Raw genomic sequence first — 19395 nt, forward strand, 5'->3', positions numbered from 1 at the left:
AATTGTAAAAGATGAAGTGGATCCTATTAGAGTTATATCAGTATGTGGGGGTAGAGACAGCAGAAGGGCTTGCCAAAATCTTCCAATCTTCCCTAGATAATGGGGAGGTGCCAGGGAATTGGAGAATGGCAAATGTGACATCCTTATTCATGAAAGTGTGTAAGGTTAATCCTTGCCACCATAGGCCTCATAGTTTTACATCAATAGTGGATAAGGTTCTAGAAACTATAATCAGGGAAAAAAAAATCAAGCGGCACTTGGAGAGGTTTTAGTTAATTAGGGATAGCCAGCACAAATTTGTAAGAGGCAGATTGAGCTTAATTAATCTAATTGAAAGAGAAGGCTGGTGAAGGGAATGAAGTGGATGTTGTCCAAATAGATTTTCATAAAGTGTTTGACAAGGTACTACGGGAAAGGCTGATTAATAAAACAGGCTCATGGAATAGCAAGGTCAGTGTCAAATTGGATTTAAAAATTGGCTTAAGGACAGAAAACAGCGAGTCTGGGTAAATGGTTATTCTTCAAGCCGGAGGATGGCAGACAGTGGTGTTCCCCGAGGGTCAGTGCTCCATATAAATGACTCGGATATTGGATTATGGAGTAAAATTTCAAAATTTGTCAATGATACCCAACTCGGTAGTGGTAAACAGTGAGCATTTTTTAGAAGTCCATTCATGGGATGTGGGCATCGCTAGCTAGGCCAGCATTTATTGCCCATTCCTAATTGCTCTTGTTTAGAGGGCATTTACAAGTCAACAATATTGCAGTGGGTCTGAAGTCACATGTAGGCCAGACCCAGTAAGATCAGCAGATGCCCTTCCCTAAAGGACATTAGGGAACCAGATGGGCTTTTAGAACAATCAGCAATGGTTTTGTGGTCATCATCAAACTTCAAATTTCAGATTTTTATTGAATTCAAATTTCACCATCTGCTGTGGTGGGATTCAAACCCTGGGTCTCTGAAATACTAGTCTAGTGACAGTACTACTATGCCATTGCCTCCAACTCTAATTGACTGCAACAGAAGCTTGCAGAATAGGCAGACAAATGGCAGGTGTAATTACTACAGAGAAGTGTGAGGTAATGCATTTTGGCAGAAGGGATAGGAAGAGGCACAATTTGAAACAGCAGGGAGGAACAGAAGGACCTGAGGTTGCATGAGAGAGTGTAGAGGAGAGTTACCAGAATGGGTCCATGGATGGAAGATTTTTTGCTGCAACATTAGGTTGGAGAAGCTGGTGTTGTTCTCCTTGGAGCTCAGAAGACTGAAGGTTGATTTGATAGAGGTGTACTAGATTAGGACAGGCCTAGATAAGATAAACAATGAGAAACTGTCCCATTAACTAATGGTTCAAGGACTAGGGGACATACCATTTAAGGTTTTGGGCAAGAGATGCAGGGGGAATGTGAAGAAGAACTATTATTAAACAGGGAGTACTAATGACCTGAAATTTGTTGCCCACAAAGGTGGTGGAAGCAGAGACAGTGAATGATTTCAAAAGAAAATTGGATGGGCACTTGAATGAATTACACTTACAAGGCCACGGGGAATGGCATTTACTAAATTGCTCCATAGAGATTGGCAAGGACTTGATGGGCCAAATGACCTCATTCTAAACTGTAAATGACTCTATGGCCAGGATTTTCCAGCCCCATTGTGGCAGGACCCACTGCGGGAGATTCAGCGGACCAACCAAAATTCCACTGACTTTCGGCAGCAGACGGGGCTGGAATATCCCACCCTATAACTAGTAATGCTTTTATGTTGGGTATAAATAGGTACAGTATTGATAAAATTTAAAAACAAGAATCATTAAGACCATTACGACAGGATAAGAGAGTTCAAAGTTGTTATACTTTCTCGGATGTTTTCTGTCAATAAGTGTTTTCTGTTCTTATTCCCATCATCATGAATCATTTTCACCCTTTTAAAATCTTTTTCACCCTCTTTTCCAGTTATATGCAATCCCTTTCCTTTATCTGATCTGATCTTTATTCACTGTCCCTATCTTTTTTACATATGTTCTCTTTTTCAGTCTCTCTCTCCTGAACCTGCTACTGATTGCTCAGTAGTTAATGTAGGCTAGCGTAATGTGCTAAAATCGAAACTGCTTCTGTTTTGTTAATTTTTCCAAAGCCCTTCAGTCTAATCCTTTTGAGCTGAGCTGTGGCAATATATGCAGTTATGTGCTCGAACTCATTGATTTTAACAGAAATTTCAAAGGAAATAGATTGCAATACACCTTTGGGCAGGAAGAAACATGCTGAGCACAAAGAGGGAAATAGAAATTATATACTTTTCTGCTTTAATCAATTGGAAAACATTTCTGCTTTTTGTTCTTTTATGCTGGATAAAAGACTCATTCAAATTGGACACTTGTTCCAACTGAGATCTGCCACTCCTGAAGGGTGACAAAGAGCAAAATAAGGTAACAATCAAAAAAGAGTGCAATTTTAACTCTTTTCAGATGTCTCAAGCATTAGATTATTGAATAAAATCAGCCTACTCCCTTTGGAATCTATTGATCTCTGCCTGAATGACAGGAAGACAAAGAGGGGAGGTTACACCTTACCAGAACTGGGACCAATATTTTCACAAGCAGATTTGCTAATGCTGTTGGGGAAGTTTAAATTAGATTGGCAGGGAGATGGGAACACACGAACATTAGAAATATGAGCAGGAGTAGGCCCATCAGCCCTTCTAGCCCACTCTGACATTCAAAGAGATATTGATTGATGTTCTACTTCAACACTATTTTCCTGCACAATCCCTGTATCCCTTGATGTTTTAGTGTGTAGAAATCTATCGATCTCAGTCTTGAACATATCCGACGACTGAGCTTCCACAGCCCTCTCGGACAGAGAATTCCAAAGATTCACCGCCCTCTGAGTGAAGAAATTCCTCCTCAACTCAGTCCTAAATGGCCTGCCCCTTCTTCTGAGACTGTGTTCCCTGGTTCCAGACCCATGAGCCAGGGGAAACATCCTTCCTTCATCTATCCTGTTGAGCCCTGTAAGAATTTTATATGTTTGAATGAAATCACCTGTCATTCTTTTTAGCTCCAGAGAATAAAGGCCCAGTCTACTTAATCTTTCCTCCTAGGACAATTCCTTCATCCCATGAATTAGTTTGGTGAACCTTCGTTGCACTCCCATTATGGCAAGTATATCTTTCCTTAGGGGAAGCTGTACACAACACTCCAGGTGCGGCCTCACCAAGGCTCTATATAATTGCAGTAAGACATCTTTACTTCTAAATCAAATCCTCTTGTAATAAAGATCAATATGCCATTTGCCTTCTTAATTGTTTGCTATACCTGCATGTTAGCTTTCAATGAAGTTCAATACTTCCCTGCATCTCACTATTTAAGAAATACTCTGTATTTCTGTTTTTCCTATCAAAGTGGATAACCTCACATTTCTCCATATAATATTCCATCTGCCAAATTTTTGCCCACCATTATGACCACAACCGGGGTTAATTACTGCACAAACAAGATCCCAGAGGGGAACTTGGCTTATGGGCCATACTCTTTTTTCTGTATTCTGAAACCGAGAAAAAGATGTACTGATCTGAGCAGTAAAAGGTCCAGGAACACTTTTGGGATTTAAAAAATTAAAAGTAAAAGTTTTATTAACAAGAATAAAAGAAAACTTAAGTACACAAGATTACAATTACACAATTAAGGTAAGTCTTATAAAACATTCCCCAAAAAACTCTCTATGTGGTCAAACCCAAAAGTAAACATCTTCTAGGCAGCACTCCCTTATAGATGTTAACTATAAAGAAATCCAGTAATATTACACAAGGCAAACTGCTGTGGCTTCAATAAAGGCATACCATACGACCTCTACCCTTTTCCACTCTACGGTGGAATCCACTTCAGAATAAAACTGCTTGTTGCAGGCCAAGACTTTTTTGGCTTGACTGGATGGTTGATTCAAACTGCACCCTCTCTCAGCCCATAGCTACATCTATAGCTCAAAAGCTCAAACAGTTCCAGCTATCTCTATCCTAAGCTCTCCACAGAAACTCTAAAATATCTTTTTTCCCTTTCATCTCTGATTTCATTATTCTCACACCTCCTTGAAACTCAAATTCTTCCAAAATATAAAATCTTTCATTTTTCTTTCATGTCTTTGCTTTTGGGTCAATACAATATAATATTCCCTCTACTGTTTACCTATGGAACTCCTGCAAGATGCAAACATGTTTCTTTATACCTCTGACTCCCCTTTGATATTCAAACAAACTCTCAACTTATCTAAAAATGCAAATGTTAGATATAACCTATTTACTTGTGCCTAAAATTTAACACCTCTATTCTTTTCAACCCCCCCAGACAATCTGACTCCTATCAATCTCTTGCCCAGCTTAATTAAATCACACATACACACACACACACACATAGGCACCCAGTCTTCTTTGCAGAATAACATTATATTCCCCAAAAATACAAAAAAATCCATTCTCACACCACTCACTTAACCTCTCCAAATCCCCTTGAAGTGTCTTTGCATCCTCCTCACAGCTCACACTTCCATCTAATTTTGTGTATTCTGCAAACTTGGAAATACTGCATTTAATCCCCAGATCCAAATCATTGGTATTGATTGTGAATCGCTGGGGCCCAATCACTGATTCTTGCAGTACCCCTCTAGTTATGGCCTGCCAACCTGAAAATTATCCATTTATTCTTTCTCTCTGTTTTCTCAACCCATGCCAATATATTCCTCCCAATTCTATGTTCTCTAATTTTGTTTACTAAGCCTTTTGATTGTGACTTCATCAAAAGCTTTATGAAAATCTAAATGTACTACATCCACCCGTTCCCCCTTATCTGTTCTGCAAGTTACATCCTCAAAAAAAAACTGAGAGGGAATTTAAATACGAGAGAAACAAAGCTGGGAATGATAAGAAGAAAAATAATAAGAGAAATTGGAAGGCAGCAGAAACAAAGGCCAGCATCAAATAGGGTCAAAATATGGAAATATGTTTTAAAAAAAGCAAAATTGAAAGCACGCTATCTGAATGCAGACAGCATTCACAACAAGGTAGATGGATTGACGGCACAAATATAAGTAAACAGGTATGATCTAATCACTACTATGGAGACGTGGCTGCAGGATGACCAAGCCTGGACGCTGAATATTCAAGGGTATTTGACATTTAAGAAGGATAGGCGAAAAGGAAAAGGAGGCATTAATAACAGTTGAGATCAGCACATTAGTGAGGGAGGATCTTAGATTGGAAGATCCAGCAAGGGGCAGCAAACATTAGCGGGAGTTGTGTGTAGGCTACAAAACACTAGTGGTAACTTACAGCACTGTATAAATCAGGAAGTTAGAGGTGAATGTAAGAAAGGTAATACCGTAACCATGTGAGACTTCAATCTACATATAGACTGGGTAAACCTAATTGGCATTAATGGTGTGGAGGAACTCTGGAATATATACAAGATGGTTTTGTAGAACAGTATGTTGAGGAACCAACTAGAGAATGGGCTATTTTAGATCTAGTATTGTGCAATGCAAAAGGACTAATTAATAATCTCATTGCAAAGGAGCCTTTAGGGAAGATTGACCATAGTATGATAGAATTTACATTACATTACATTCAATCTGAAACTGGGATCTTAAATCCAAACAAAGGAAATTATGAAGGTATGAGGGCCATGTTGGCTGTGGTAGATTGAGAAACTACGTTAAAAGGTGTAACGGTAGATAGGCAATGACTAGCACTTAAAAATACATGGTTTGCAACAAATACACGTTCCTTTGAGGTGTAAAAACCCAACAGGAAAAGTGGTGGAATGTAGCTCATAAGAGAAGTGAAAGATTGTATTAGATCAAAGGAAGAGGCGTATAAAGTTGGCAAAATAAGTAATAAGCCCAAGGTTTGGGAGCATTTTAGAATCCAGCAAAGGAGGACCAAGAAACTGATGAAGAAAGGGAAAACACAATATGAAAATAAACTAGCGACAAACATAAAAACAGACTGTAAAAGCATTTACAGGTTTGTAAAAAGGAAAAGATTAGCAAAGACAAATGTATGTTCATTGCAGACAGGGACAGGAGAATTTATAATTTGGAATAAGGAAATGGCAGAGAAACTAAACAAATACTTTGGCCCAGAGTTCAGGTGTGCAGAGACGGGAGTATTCCTGGCTTTGTGAACCTACCTTTAGCAATGGCTACCCAGATGTCGATTTTTAGTCTGAGGTGGTGGGCCAAATTCGAGGTTTAAAAATGGCTGCCCAAACGTCAGATTTTCAGTCCAAGGGGTAGGCTATATTAGAAGTCGCCTCAGGTGACCAGGAAGAAGTGGGAGGCTGCCAGTTGCAGACGGGGGCAGAAGGTCTGTCTCGGGATCCACTGTTAATGTCTTGTCAGTTACATTGTTGAGGTTATATAAGTATATATAAATAGGGGAAAGTTGATATACTTGGTAGAGAGGGAGGAGTGCTGTGAGACTGAATAAATCAATAAACTGTCTCGATAAAGAAAAGCTCTGTGTCTTGGTTTCAGCTTCAACAATCGGCTTAGATCCTATTAACATCCAGCATTGAGTCTAAAAATTTTAAAAAAGATTACAACATAAAACATCCCTCCAGCCCTCACCCCTCCACATACTCCCCATGCCTCATCCATGCCACCTCATGTGCTGTACCCACCCCCAACATCCTTTATAGCCCCTTTGCCAACTTATTACCCCCCCCCCCCCCCCACCCACCCCGGCCCCTTATATCCTCCATGTAAACCAATGTCACTGTACCCATCCCAAGGCCCTTTACAGCCCCTTTGCCAACCTAGTGCCAACTCATGCCTGGCACCCTTTTCTCTTACACCTGCCATGCCAACTCACCAGTATCCACCATCGACAGACCTCAGGACCCATGCAGAGATGAAATAAAATAAAGGTTCCATAAAATAAAGTTTTAAGAGTCTATTAAAGATTTCACTATATTGAAAAAACATTTTCATTCTTAAAACCCTATTTACTACATTCACATTCCTTCAACTAAATAAAGCCTTAGAACAACAAACATCTCATTCAAGTGCACAATCCCTTATAACAAAAGGCACTGGAATTCAGTCCCACATCAAACAGTCTATAACCACTTACAGCTGTCAATCAAACTGTGAAATGGAAGGCACCCTACTGTGATAATGGATGGTTGTGAAGTCAGTAATGCATTATGTCAACAGAGTGATTTTTTAACACTCCAGATAATTTTTTCAAAGATTTAAAGGGCTGGACTTTTACATAGTTTGACAGCTCCCTTTGACAGGCTTTTTTGACTGGTGAGAGATGGGTGGTTTAGTGGTACTATCACTAGACTAGTAAACAAGATGCCCCTGGCTAAGCCTTTGGGGGCATGGGTTCAAATCCCACAATGGCAGCTGTTGGAAATTCAATTCAGTTAATAAAGTCTAGAATTTGAAAGCTAGCTTCAGTAATGGTGACCATAAAGCTATCATCAATTGTTGTAAAAATCCATCTGGTTCTCTCATGCCCTTTGGGTAAGGAAATCTACTGGTCTGGCCTACATGTAACTTCAGACACAGAGCAATGTGATTGTGCACTTGAATGAAATGTTGTTGTTTTAAAGTTTTATTTAGTTGAAGGAATGTGAATGTAGTAAATTGTTTTTTTATGAATGAGAGTGTCTTTTCAATATAAGTTTGCAATAGACTCTTAGAACTTTATTTTTTGGAACTCATTTCATCTCTGCGTAGGTCCTGAGGTCTGCTGATGGTGGATACTAGGTGAGTTGGCATGGTAGGTGTAAGAGAAAAGGGTGGCAGGCATGTGATCTTAACTGCCTTCTGAAATGGCCCTGCAATTCACTCAGTTCAGGTGCAATTAGGGATGGGCAACAAATGCTGGCCTTGTCAGTGATGCTCACATCCCATGAAGGATAAATAAAAAAAGAAAGGTGCTTTTGACAGTTGATTTTGACATGTTTGTTGAGTACAGGGGTAAAGATGTCTTGCTGCAATTCTCTCGTGCCTTGGTGAAACCGCACCAGGAGTAATGTGTACAGTTTTGGTCTCCTTACCTAAAGAAGGATATACTTGCCATAGAAGGAGTGCAACAAAGGCTGATTCCTAGGGTGGTGGGATTGTCCAACAGGAGAGATTGAGGATATCGGCCTGTATTCTCTAGCGTTTAGAAGAATAAGAGGTGATCTCATTGAAACATACAAAACTCTTACAGAGCTTGACAGGGTGGATGCAGGAAGGATGTTTTCCCTGGCTGGGGGGCGGGGGTGTCGAGAACGAGGAGACACAGTCTCAGAGTAAGGGGTTGGCCATTTAGGACTAAGATGAGAAAGAATTTCTTCACTCAGAGGACGATGAACCTTGGGAATTCTCTATCCCAGAGGACCATGGAGGTTCAGTCATTGAGTGTGTTCAAGACAGAGTTCAGAAGTTTTCTAGATATTAAAGACGTCAAGGGATATGGGGATAGTGAGGGAAAATGGCATTGAGGTAGAAGATCAGCCATGATCTAGATGAATGACGGAGGAGGCACGAGGGGCCAAATGGCCCACTCCTGATCCTATTTCCTGTGTTCTTATGATTCCAGCTGTGCTACATTTTCCTTTCCTTTTGGTGCGTTGCCAGTGAGATGTGCTGTGCATGAAAAAGTAGAGAGCTGCAGAGACTGTTTCTAGCCTACCAGTGTTCAAAATTTAGACTGGAAGCTTTGTTTGTCTTTCTGCTAGCGCCTCATTTAAATAGTTGCTTTAACCTTTCAAGCCACGTAAGACAAGAATTTCTGGTTTTCAGTGAATGTCACGGTGACTGACAAATTGGATCAAATATACATAAATATAGTCTGAATATAGTCATAATTAATATGAATTCTATTATAGAACAGAATAGAATATGGTTCTATAACAATGGTAAGCACTTAATTGAAATCACACCTACAGTTTTCCTATATTTCTGCAGTGATATGAAATGTCCAAAAAGCTTCAATTTCATTAATTATTAATGACTAACAATTTACTCGACACTAGCATTTTAAGAAAGACAATGAAACAATACAAAACCAATCACTGTTGCTACAAAATGTTCATAACCCTGCGTTCCTGTTATTTTTCACAAAGCATTATTTACTCAAGATAAAAGAAGAATCAACGTTTTGTGTAGTTTTTAAATTTAGTAAGGTATTCTTTGCTGTTTCAAGATGGGGTTGCTGGAATGTGGAATTGGGCAGGGACATTCATCTCCAGGCCCAAAAAGAATTTGTCCAGGCCCGCCCATCAAAAAGTACATCAGTCAGCATTACAAGCAACTTAGGATCTTGCCCTCAGTTTGACTCAGAACTCGAAGGAAATTTTCATGCAAAATCTCATTGTCCACGAGTCCTATTCTCTAAAGGCATTGAACTTTATTGGTGACTTCATACACAGTTAGTTTATGTTAGTCTGATAGGCTGGAATTTTCCAGCCCCGCTGACATAGGGAATCATGGTGGGTGGGGAAGGACAATATAGCAAGAAACCAATTTGTGATCGTCCACTACACCCTTCAATGGCATTTCCTGCCTCTGCACATCAGGAACCTAATTTCAATACTTTACCATCTCTTTATAAGCTCTGCTCACCAGAATCATCGCCCCATGCTGGATTATCCAGTCATATTGGCATGAATGCACACCGACGTGTTTCACAACTGTGCATAAGCAACATGCACCTAGTGAGCTGCACTTCGTTTGGGACTTTGAGGCTTGTTTGCCTACCTTGCTTTGGGCAGCACTCGCAGTCATCAGTGCCAAGCTTCGCATGCAGCACCACTTCACTTTTAGGGGGGCTCTACCTATCAGGCCAGCTGTAAGGCAGAGGTGGCCTTTCAGCAGCTGCAGGGCTAGGGCTTGCTTGGGGAAGGAAAAGAAGTGGCCTCAGGCAAGGGCAGAGGCTATAAGGGGAGAGCTGTAATAGGGAAGGGGGATATCCCAGGGTGTGTGTGGGGACATGTTGATTGTACAAGTGGCCTCAAGATGGTGAGGGCTGAGGAGCTAGTCTCCAGAGGGAGATGAAGCCAGAAGGAGATGTGAGGTGTGGGAGAGCGAGTGGTGATATCCCTTGAGCTGGCAGTGAACAAGATGCCAGTGAATGTGTAATGGCCTTGTGAGTATGTGAGTTTAGAGTGATAAGATAGTTGTCTTACTCTGGTTGCACGGATGAGATCATTCAGTGTTTTCTCCACTGGATGGCTAACCTCTTGTATGCAGCATTGATACTGACCAATCTGCCACCACCTCCCATGCTGGAGTCGTAAGACTGATGGGCATCCTGTGGCCAGAGTGGAGGTAAAGGACATCGTGATGGCCTCCACAGCATCCAGAAGGCACCCCAGGGTCACTGATTCAGGGTGGAGGAGGCTGTACTCTTCTTGGCTTTTGGGGCCATGTCTTCACCGGAGCAGTCCTGGGCTGCAAGCATTGAGAAGTGTGCATGCAGCTGCAGTTTAAATATAGCGCCCTGCATGAGGAAGCGGTGAGGTAACAGCATGGCGGGCAGATGAGAGGCCGTCCGCCAGCGAGACGACGTGTTTCCTTTGGCTGCGGGAATGGGACGATATGGCGCGAAAGCCTACCATTGCAGCTGGAGGGTAAAAAGACGCTCTTCTCACCCACTACCGCACTTTGTGCTAATCTGGGACGATTCCGCCCATACTCTTAATATCATGTTTTGGTATAATTTGGACCTGACTGATACCTTCTCTAAACCATTCTCAATTAACCTGATATTGTAAAGTTGCAGTTTCTAAATCACAGGATAAACAACATTTTTGTTGGAAATTCAGATAATTCTTCATGAATTCATTTTAAGACCAATTTTGGGGTAAGAGTGGAAAATCATGGGGGAGTAAGGAGGAAGTGGATCAGCTTGCAGCTGAATAAGATTGGGGAGATCATTGGCAAGGAGTTAGATTTGCTGCACTGGAAAAATTGTTTAATGATTTGATTGGTTACTTCATGAGATCATTGTCTTGTCTGTGCTTTCTTTCCTTTCACACATATGCCTTCACTTTTCAATGTAGCTCACAAATCTTCCATATATGCCATCTGATGAAAACTATATTCAAACCTTGTGAAAACCAACTATAGTTGAACATTAGTTTTAACCTCCAGTGTGTCCCCCTCCTGTTAACAAACATGATGCTTTCCATTCTGAGTGAAGTATGTACTTTTAATGCTAACTTTGTGTTTCATAGAAACATAGAAAATAAGAGGAGTAGGCCATTCGGCCCTTCAAACCTGCTCCACCATTCATCACGATCATGGCTGATCATCCAATTCAATAGCCTGCTCCTACTTTCTTCCCATATCCTTTGATCCCTTTTGCTCCAAGAGCTATATCTAACTTCTCCTTGAAAACATACAATGTTTTGGCCTCAACTACTTTCTGTGGTAGTGAATTCCACAGGCTCATCACTCTCTGGGTGAAGAAATTTCTCCTCATCTCAGTCCTAAATGGTCTACCCCGTATCCTCAGACTGTGTTTCACCTTGGCCCTATCAGTTGCAGAAATGTAACAAGATAGCTAGACGCTGTGTGTCAATAGGAGTCTCTGAGACCTGAATTTAAGTGCAGTGTTGCAAAGCTATAATACATGGTACCTACATGCAACTACAGGACACTTTCATCTGAGCTGCTGTCTGCAGCACACTGTTCGGCATAGACCCCAATGTTTGCACCAATCTTCAATTCCCAAAAAAATCCTTTTTTTACAAAAAAGAGGAATCATGACATCTAGGTCTGATGGAAACAGAAAGTTTATGCCGCAGAAGGAGGCCACTTGGCCCATTGTCTGTGCCGACTGAAAAAGAATTATCCAGCTAATTCCATTTTCCAGCTCTTGTCTGATAGCCTCGTTGGTTCTGGCACTAAAGGCACATCCAACTGCGTTTTAAGTATGATGAAGGTTTCTGCCTCTATCAGCCTTTCAGGCAGTGAATTCCAGACTCCTGCTATCCTCTGGATGAAATATTTCTCCACTTCACTCTTACTAGGCCCCTCATAATTTTAAACATAATTAAATCTCCCCTCAGCTTCCTCTATTTCAAAGTAAACAACTTCAACCTACCCAATCTTTCCTGACAGCAAATATTCTCCATTCCTGGCAACATGCTCATAAATCTCTTCTGTATCCATTCCAGTGCAATCTCATCCTTCCTGTAATGTGACTAGAACTGTACACAGTACTCTAGCTGTGACCGAACTAGTGTTTTATACTGTTCTAACATTAGCTCACTGCGCTTATATGCTATGCCTCGGCTAATAAAAGCTCTTTCACTGCCTTTTTTATTTATCCGACAACTTTCAGTGATCTGTGGACATGTAGTCCTGTTCCTCTACATTTCTCAGTATCCTATCATTTATTGTGTAATCTCTTGCCTTGTTTACCTTCCTCAAATGCATTATCTCATTCTTCTCTGAATTGAATTCCATTTGTCACTTTTCTGACCCAGCTGACCAATCTTTCTGCAATCTGCAGCTTTCTTCCTCACCTGCCCCTACAGTTAAGTCGAAATCATTTATATGTACCAGAGAAAACAAGACGCCTAGGCCAGAAGCTGTCGAGCGGGCTGGGCGGAAGCGGGCGGGGATGGGTGCGGAGCCAGTCGCTGCCTGCAATCGGCTGTGCGCCACCATTTTATGTGGGCGGGCCAATTAAGGCCCACCCAGTGTGACACGGGGCTCGTAGTACTACCTGTGCAGGTGGGGGGAAGAGGGAGAGTCAGTACCTGCGCTCTTTCGCTCAAGAGCACAGAAATCTCCCTGAGGCATGGAACTACCTCAGGGAGATTGAGTACATAATAAAAGTTTAGAAATAATAAAGTTAAAAAGTATTTAGACATGTCCCCTCATGTGACAGTGTCACATGAGCTGGGCCATGTTTAAGAATTGTGCAAAAATTAATTAATAACTTTATAAAACCTTCAGGAAACCTCATTCCGCCCATGCATGAGGTTTCCTGAAAAACGCGAAGGCTGCTTGAGCTCTTCGCCTGCCTGCCAACCTTAAGGTTGGACAGGCAGCACTGCTAATTATCTAAATTACTTCCCTAATGGCCTTAATAGGCCTTTGACAGTTTGGCGGGTACATAGCCACCTCTGGTGTGTGGCCGCCGAAAGAAAGGTCTAAATGACACGTGATGACGTTGGGATGCATGCCAGATGTCATCTCGTGTCATTTTGCGTGTCAGGCCTGCCCCTTCACGCCAACGGCAATATTCAGGTCCTAATATTGAGCCCTGCGAAACCCCATCAATAACAGCCTTCCAGTCACAAATGTACCATTGACAATTATCCTTGGCTATACTACTCAATCAATTTTGGATGCAACCTGCACTTTCTCTTGGATGATCTGTCTGAGGTGATTGACAGGATGAATATGAGTGACCTTGTGAACTGTTCAATACAGAGATAAAAACAAAAAACTGCGGATGCTGGAAATCCAAAACAAAAACAGAATTACCTGGAAAAACTCAGCAGGTCTGGCAGCATCGGTGGAGAAGAAAAGAGTTGACGTTTTGAGTCCTCATGACCTCTGTCGAAGGGTCATGAGGACTCGAAACGTCAACTCTTTTCTTTTTCGCCGATGCTGCCAGATCTACTGAGTTTTTCCAGGTAATTCTGTTTTTGTTGTGAACTGTTCATTTGGCTGGATGCTTTAGGTCTGGCTTACCACTCTTTCCCATATCCAGAAAAAGACCAGAAAACATACACAGCTTTTAGAAATTGAATGATGTGAATCAAACAAATGGTTTTTGCTTTGTTGGCAATTAGTGAAGAAGAGAATAGAATAAAGAAAAGCATTGCAACTTCAATGAGGAGGATGAACCATCCATGGCTATCTAAGGAAGTTAAGAATGGTATCAAATTGAAAGAAAAGGCATACAAAGCTGCAAAGATTAATGGTAGGCCAGAAAATTGGGAAAATTTTAGAAACCAGCAAAGGGTGGCTTAAAAAAGAAATAGAGGGAGAAATTAGAATGTGAGAGTAAACTAGCAAGAAATATAAAACAGAAGTAAGAGTTTCTTTAAGTATATAAAAAGGAATAGAGTAGCTAATGTAAATGTTGGTCCCTGAGAGAGTGAGGGCCCTTAATAAGAAACAAGGAAACAGCAAGGATTTTGAACAAGTGTCTTACATCTGGCTTCATAGTAAAAGGCACAAGAAGCATCCCATGAATAGTTTTTAAAAAATCAAGGGTCAAACGGGAGGGAGGAACGTAAAACAACCACTATCACTGGAGAAAAACAGGACCTGAATTTTTCCCGTGTCTGGCAGGCTCGGCGGGAGTAATTGCGGAGCTGCCCGCAATCAGCTCTGCACTGTCATTTTATATGGGTGGGCCTTAATTGGCCTTTGACAGCTCAGCGCTACCTGTGCGGGCAGGGGAAGGAGGGAGAGTTGGGTCCAGAGCTCTTTCCCGCATGTGTGCATGCACAAAGCTGCCTTGGAGATTGAAGCGCTTTTGAAATAAATAAATAAATCGAACAAAAATTTAATGAAACATGTCCCTTCATGTGACTGTCACATGAGATGGGACATGTTTTTATTTTTCAGCAAAAATTTTTATTCAATTTCTAAAAGCATCAGGAAAAGTCATCCCGCTCATGGATGAGGTTGCCTAAAAAATGTAAAGGCTTTCGCCTGCCCACCGACCATTAGGTTGGATGGGCAGTGTAAATTCGAAATTAATTAGTTCCTTAATGGCCTTTTAATTATCGACGGGCGCGCAGCCGACTCTGGTGCATAGCTGACTCCAGCGCATGCCCGCCGAATGAAATAACGCGAGACAGCGTGATGACATCGGGACGCATGTTATTTTATACGTCGTGCCAGCCCCCCCGCAAGCTGACTGAAAAATCCTGGCCTAAGAAACTAAAGACTGTCAAATCCCCTGGACCTGATGGCCTGCATCCTAGGATCTTAAAAGAAGTGGCTGCAAAGATAGTAGGTGCAGTTATTGTAATCTTCCAAAATTCTTTAGGTTCCGGAAAGGTCCCAGCAGATTGGAAAACCACAAATGTAACACCCTGTTCAAGAAAGAAGGGAGGCAGAACGTTTAGAAAATTACAATATAATTAAACAGAGTCAACATGGATTTACGAAAGGAAAATAGTGTTTGACAAACTTATTAGAGTTCTTTGAGAATATAACAAGCAGGGTGGATAAGGGGAAACAAGTCAATGTCACATATTTTGAATTTTCAAATGGCACTTGATAAGATGCCGCATAAAAGGTCACTGTACATTAAAAGAGCTCACGGGGATAATATATTTGCATTGATAGAGGATTGGCTAACTAACAGGAAACAGAGGGTCTGGATAAATATGCTATGGTGTCTTCATTATATTGTTAAGATACACAGGGGACAGGTGTTGTTTAATTAAGTGCATGGAGACAATGGTGTAGTGTATTGTTAATAATCCAGATACCCAGGCTACTCTGCAAAAACAAAGATTTAAATCCAACTGTTTCAGCTGGCAGAATTTATTCTGTACAAAAATAAAAATACCTGGAAAAACTCAGCAGGTCTGGCAACATCTGCAGAGAGGAACACAGTTTTGACTGGTGGGTACTGCAGGAGCTGGAATACTTTATCAGCCCCCACAATGTCATTTTGATTTAGTTTGATAAGTTTCCTTTAAATTTTTGTCCTTTTGTTACAGCGCTCCTTTAAGGTACTATCACTTCAATTTAATTTGTTAATTCATTTTTCCTGTTACTTTGTTCTGTTCTAACTGAAAGAGTATAACAAGAGACTTTGGAAGACAGCGGTGTCGTGGCTATGTCACGACACTAGTAATCCAAAGGCCCTGACTAATCTAGGGACACAGGCTCAAATCTGACTCTGGCAGCTGCTGGAATTTATTTCACGACAGGTGAGCACCGCAGGGGCTGGAGTGCCTCATCAGCCCTAGCAATAACATTCTGATCTGAGTTGTTATGTTTCGTTTAAAGTTTTGCATTTTTTGTTACAGTGCCATTTTCAGGGGCTGTCACTTTAATTAGTTAATTGGTTTATCTTTTGCTTGATTGATTTCCCAAAAGAGTATAAAAAGAGAGGCTGAGACAGTGGATTAGTAGGTAGGAGACAGACATATATAATGCTGCATTCTTCACCATCTGGCTTGTGATCCAAGTATCAAAATGGGTAATTTTCAGGGATGTCACAGAGATCAGTGCTGGCACCTCAACTATTTACAATCTTTATTAATGACTTGATGCAGGGACAGAGTATATTGTAGCCAAATTTGCTGATAATACAAAGGTAGGTAGGAAAGAAAGTTGTGAAGAAGACACAAAGGCTGGAATTTTTCAATCCCGTTGGTAGTGGGTGTCATGGTGAGTGTGAGCAGACAATATGGTGAACATCTCTACCTACCAGACCCATCGTAAGTTTGCGATGGCTTTTCAACGGCTGCAGGGCTAGTAATGTTTGGGGAAGGGGAGAAGTGGCCTCAGGCAAGGGAAGTGGCTATAGGGCAAGACTGTACTGGAGAAGGGGGGTATCTCAGGGCCCGTGTGGGGGCACATGGTGATCTGTGCAAGTGGCCTCAAGATGGTGAGGGCTAAGGAGGCAGTCTCCAGAGGAAATGAGGCCTGATGGAGATGTGAGGGTATATGTGAGCGAGTGAGTGGTGATGTCCCTTGAGCTGACAGTGAGTAAGATGACAGGGAATGTGTGATGGCCTTGTGAGCGTGAGAGTTTGGAATGACAAAATTATTGCCTTACCCTGGTGGCACAGATGAGATCATTAAATGTCTTTATGCACTGGATGGCTAACCTCTTCTGTGTAGCATTGGCACTGACCACCACTGCCACCGCCTCCCAAGCCAGAGTAGTGGGATTGCTGGTCCTCCTGCAGCCAGAACGGGGGTGGAGAACAGCACAGCAGGCATTCAAAAGGCATTCCAGTGTCGGGTCACTGAATTCTTCTTGGCTTTCAAGTTCTTCACTGGAGCAGTCCTGGGCTGCAAGCATAGACAGCTGTGTGCACAGCTGCTGTTTAGATATGGCAGCCAGAATGAGGAAACAGTGAGGTGATGGCATGGCGGGTGATTCAGAGTCCACTCACCAGCGTGTTTTCCTGTGGCTGCATAATTAATGAAGTGGAAAGCGGACGATGCAGCCAGCAGGTAAAATGTCTTTTTTCATGCCCTCTACCACGCTTCGTGCAAATCTGGGATGATTCCGCCCCTGGAGTGGGACTTGAATGCAGAACATCTGGTTTAGAGACAGAGACGCTACCCACTGCACCATAAAATCTCCAGCAGATAGAATGTTGGCTTTTATTGCAAGAAGATGGAGTATAAAAGTAGGGCACTCTTGCTACAACTATACAGGGCATTGGTGAGATTATAATTAGAGTACTGCATACAGTTTTTGCATCCTTATTTAAGGAGTAATGTAATTTCATTGGAGGCAGTTCAGAGAAAGTTAGAAAATTGATTCCTGGGATGAAGAGGTTATGAGAAAAAGTTGATCAGGTTGGGCCTATCCTCATTGGAATTTGGAAGAATGAAAGGCGATCTTATTGAAACATATAAGATTCTTAGGGGGCTCAATATGGTATATGCTGATAGGATTCCCCCCTCCCTCCATGGGGGAATCTAAAACTAGGGGGCATAATTTCAGAATAAAAGGCCTCCCATTTAAGGTGGAAATGAGGAGGAATCTCTTCTCTCAGAGGGCTGTTAATCTTTGGAATTCTCTACCCCAGAGAAAGGTACAGGCTGGAACATTGAATATATTCAAAGCTGAGTTAGACAGAATTTCGATGTATAAGGCAGTACAAAGCAGATAGGAAAGTGGTGTTTAGGCCACGATCAGATCAGCCATGATCTTATTGACTGGTGGAACAGGATCAAGGGGCCAAATGGCCTACACCTACTTTTAATTCTTATATTTTTATGTAACCCATTTCAAAGACATGCCAAGATGCTAGGTTTTGTAGCGTGTTGGATACCATTTGGTAGGTCTTAATGAATTCTTTGTAGTCCTAAGTACATTAATTGTCTGTATTTATTAACTACAAGAACTATGTACATATATACAGTAAAGGGCCCAAACTAGGAGCTGCCTCCATGCTTGCTTGTGCACATGGCCATGTCCAATACTAGACTGACCCCCTTGTGCAGGTCATGTGCTCTCTTACATCACTATGTGGGCAGCACTGTACTCGGTCCTATATGTCTGACGTTAACCCTATAACTAGACCCTTATTCTACCGTCGGAGCCTGGTGTTCGGCTGGAATTGGGTAGTACATTCTGTATTCCAATTAATTATTCATGATCTACCATACCGTTCCATTCAAAAAACAGGGACTAAAATCAGCTTTGTGATTTCTAATATTCCAAATGGGGAGATGGTGGCACAGCGCTAATGTCACTAGACTAGTAATCCAGAGGCCCAGGCAAATACAGATGGGTTCAAATCCCACCATGGCAACTACTGGAATTTAAAATTTAATTAATAAAATTTGGAATCAAAAGCTAGTTAAGCTATCATTGATTATAAAAACCCATCTGGTTCACTTATGTCCTTTAGGGAAGGAAATCTACCATCCTTACCTGGTCTGTCCTACATGTGACTCCAGATCCACAGTAATGTGGTTGACCCTTAATTGCCCTCAGAAATGGCCTATTAAATCATTCAGTTCAAGAGCAATTAGGGATGAGCAACAAATGCTGGTCTTGCCTGATACCCACATCCCATGAAAGAATAAAGAAAAAAAACACAAGCTGTGATGGAATCCATGGTTTCAAAGCTTCTGTTTTTTGAGACAGACGCTAATTGGAAAGGGAAACTGAGAAAGGAAACTGGCACTTCAGTTTCTAAGGAAACTAAGACTAAAGCTGAGATTGGAAACCAAAACTTCTGAGGAGACAAACTGGTAGAAACTATATAAAAGGGGACAGAGCCATCAGAAGTCAGATGATGATCACAGTGGTGCAATATAGATAGGCTGGAGAAGAGGCTAAATCCAGAAACTAAGAACAGGAAAATATATAGTTGCTGCAGCTGTTTCTGTTACTTGAAGATAACATTGGTGGACCTATGGCATCTAGACTGTTGTAAGCAGAATTGAGGAGGTTCTGCAGATGTGCCATCTTTGGTGAAGACTGTGCCCATGGAACACAGGTTGGTTGTGTATTGCTGTCCACTGGGGATCAGGCTAATTCCTTGAGAAGAAGAGCTTAAATTCTTTGTGAGGAAGACAGAGTTTTGAAGAACTTGTTGACTGAAATTGATTACATATATTCTGAGTGGATTGCCGAGCCAATTCATAAGATCTGTCTTATTTACATTTGCCATCTAATGTATAATTTATAATCTACTGCTATTTGCCTGTTAATTC

The 19395-nt window shown here is 41.5% G+C and overlaps 1 protein-coding gene across 12 annotated transcripts in view; it reads left to right on the forward strand.

The window, feature by feature from the left end:
• The window catches only part of tet3 (tet methylcytosine dioxygenase 3), a 535430-nt gene that overhangs the window by 352069 nt on the left and 163966 nt on the right, over window positions 1-19395 (forward strand). The window lies entirely within an intron of this gene.

This window comes from Carcharodon carcharias, chromosome 17 (genome assembly GCF_017639515.1).
Source record: "Carcharodon carcharias isolate sCarCar2 chromosome 17, sCarCar2.pri, whole genome shotgun sequence".
Classification (NCBI taxonomy): domain Eukaryota; kingdom Metazoa; phylum Chordata; class Chondrichthyes; order Lamniformes; family Lamnidae; genus Carcharodon; species Carcharodon carcharias.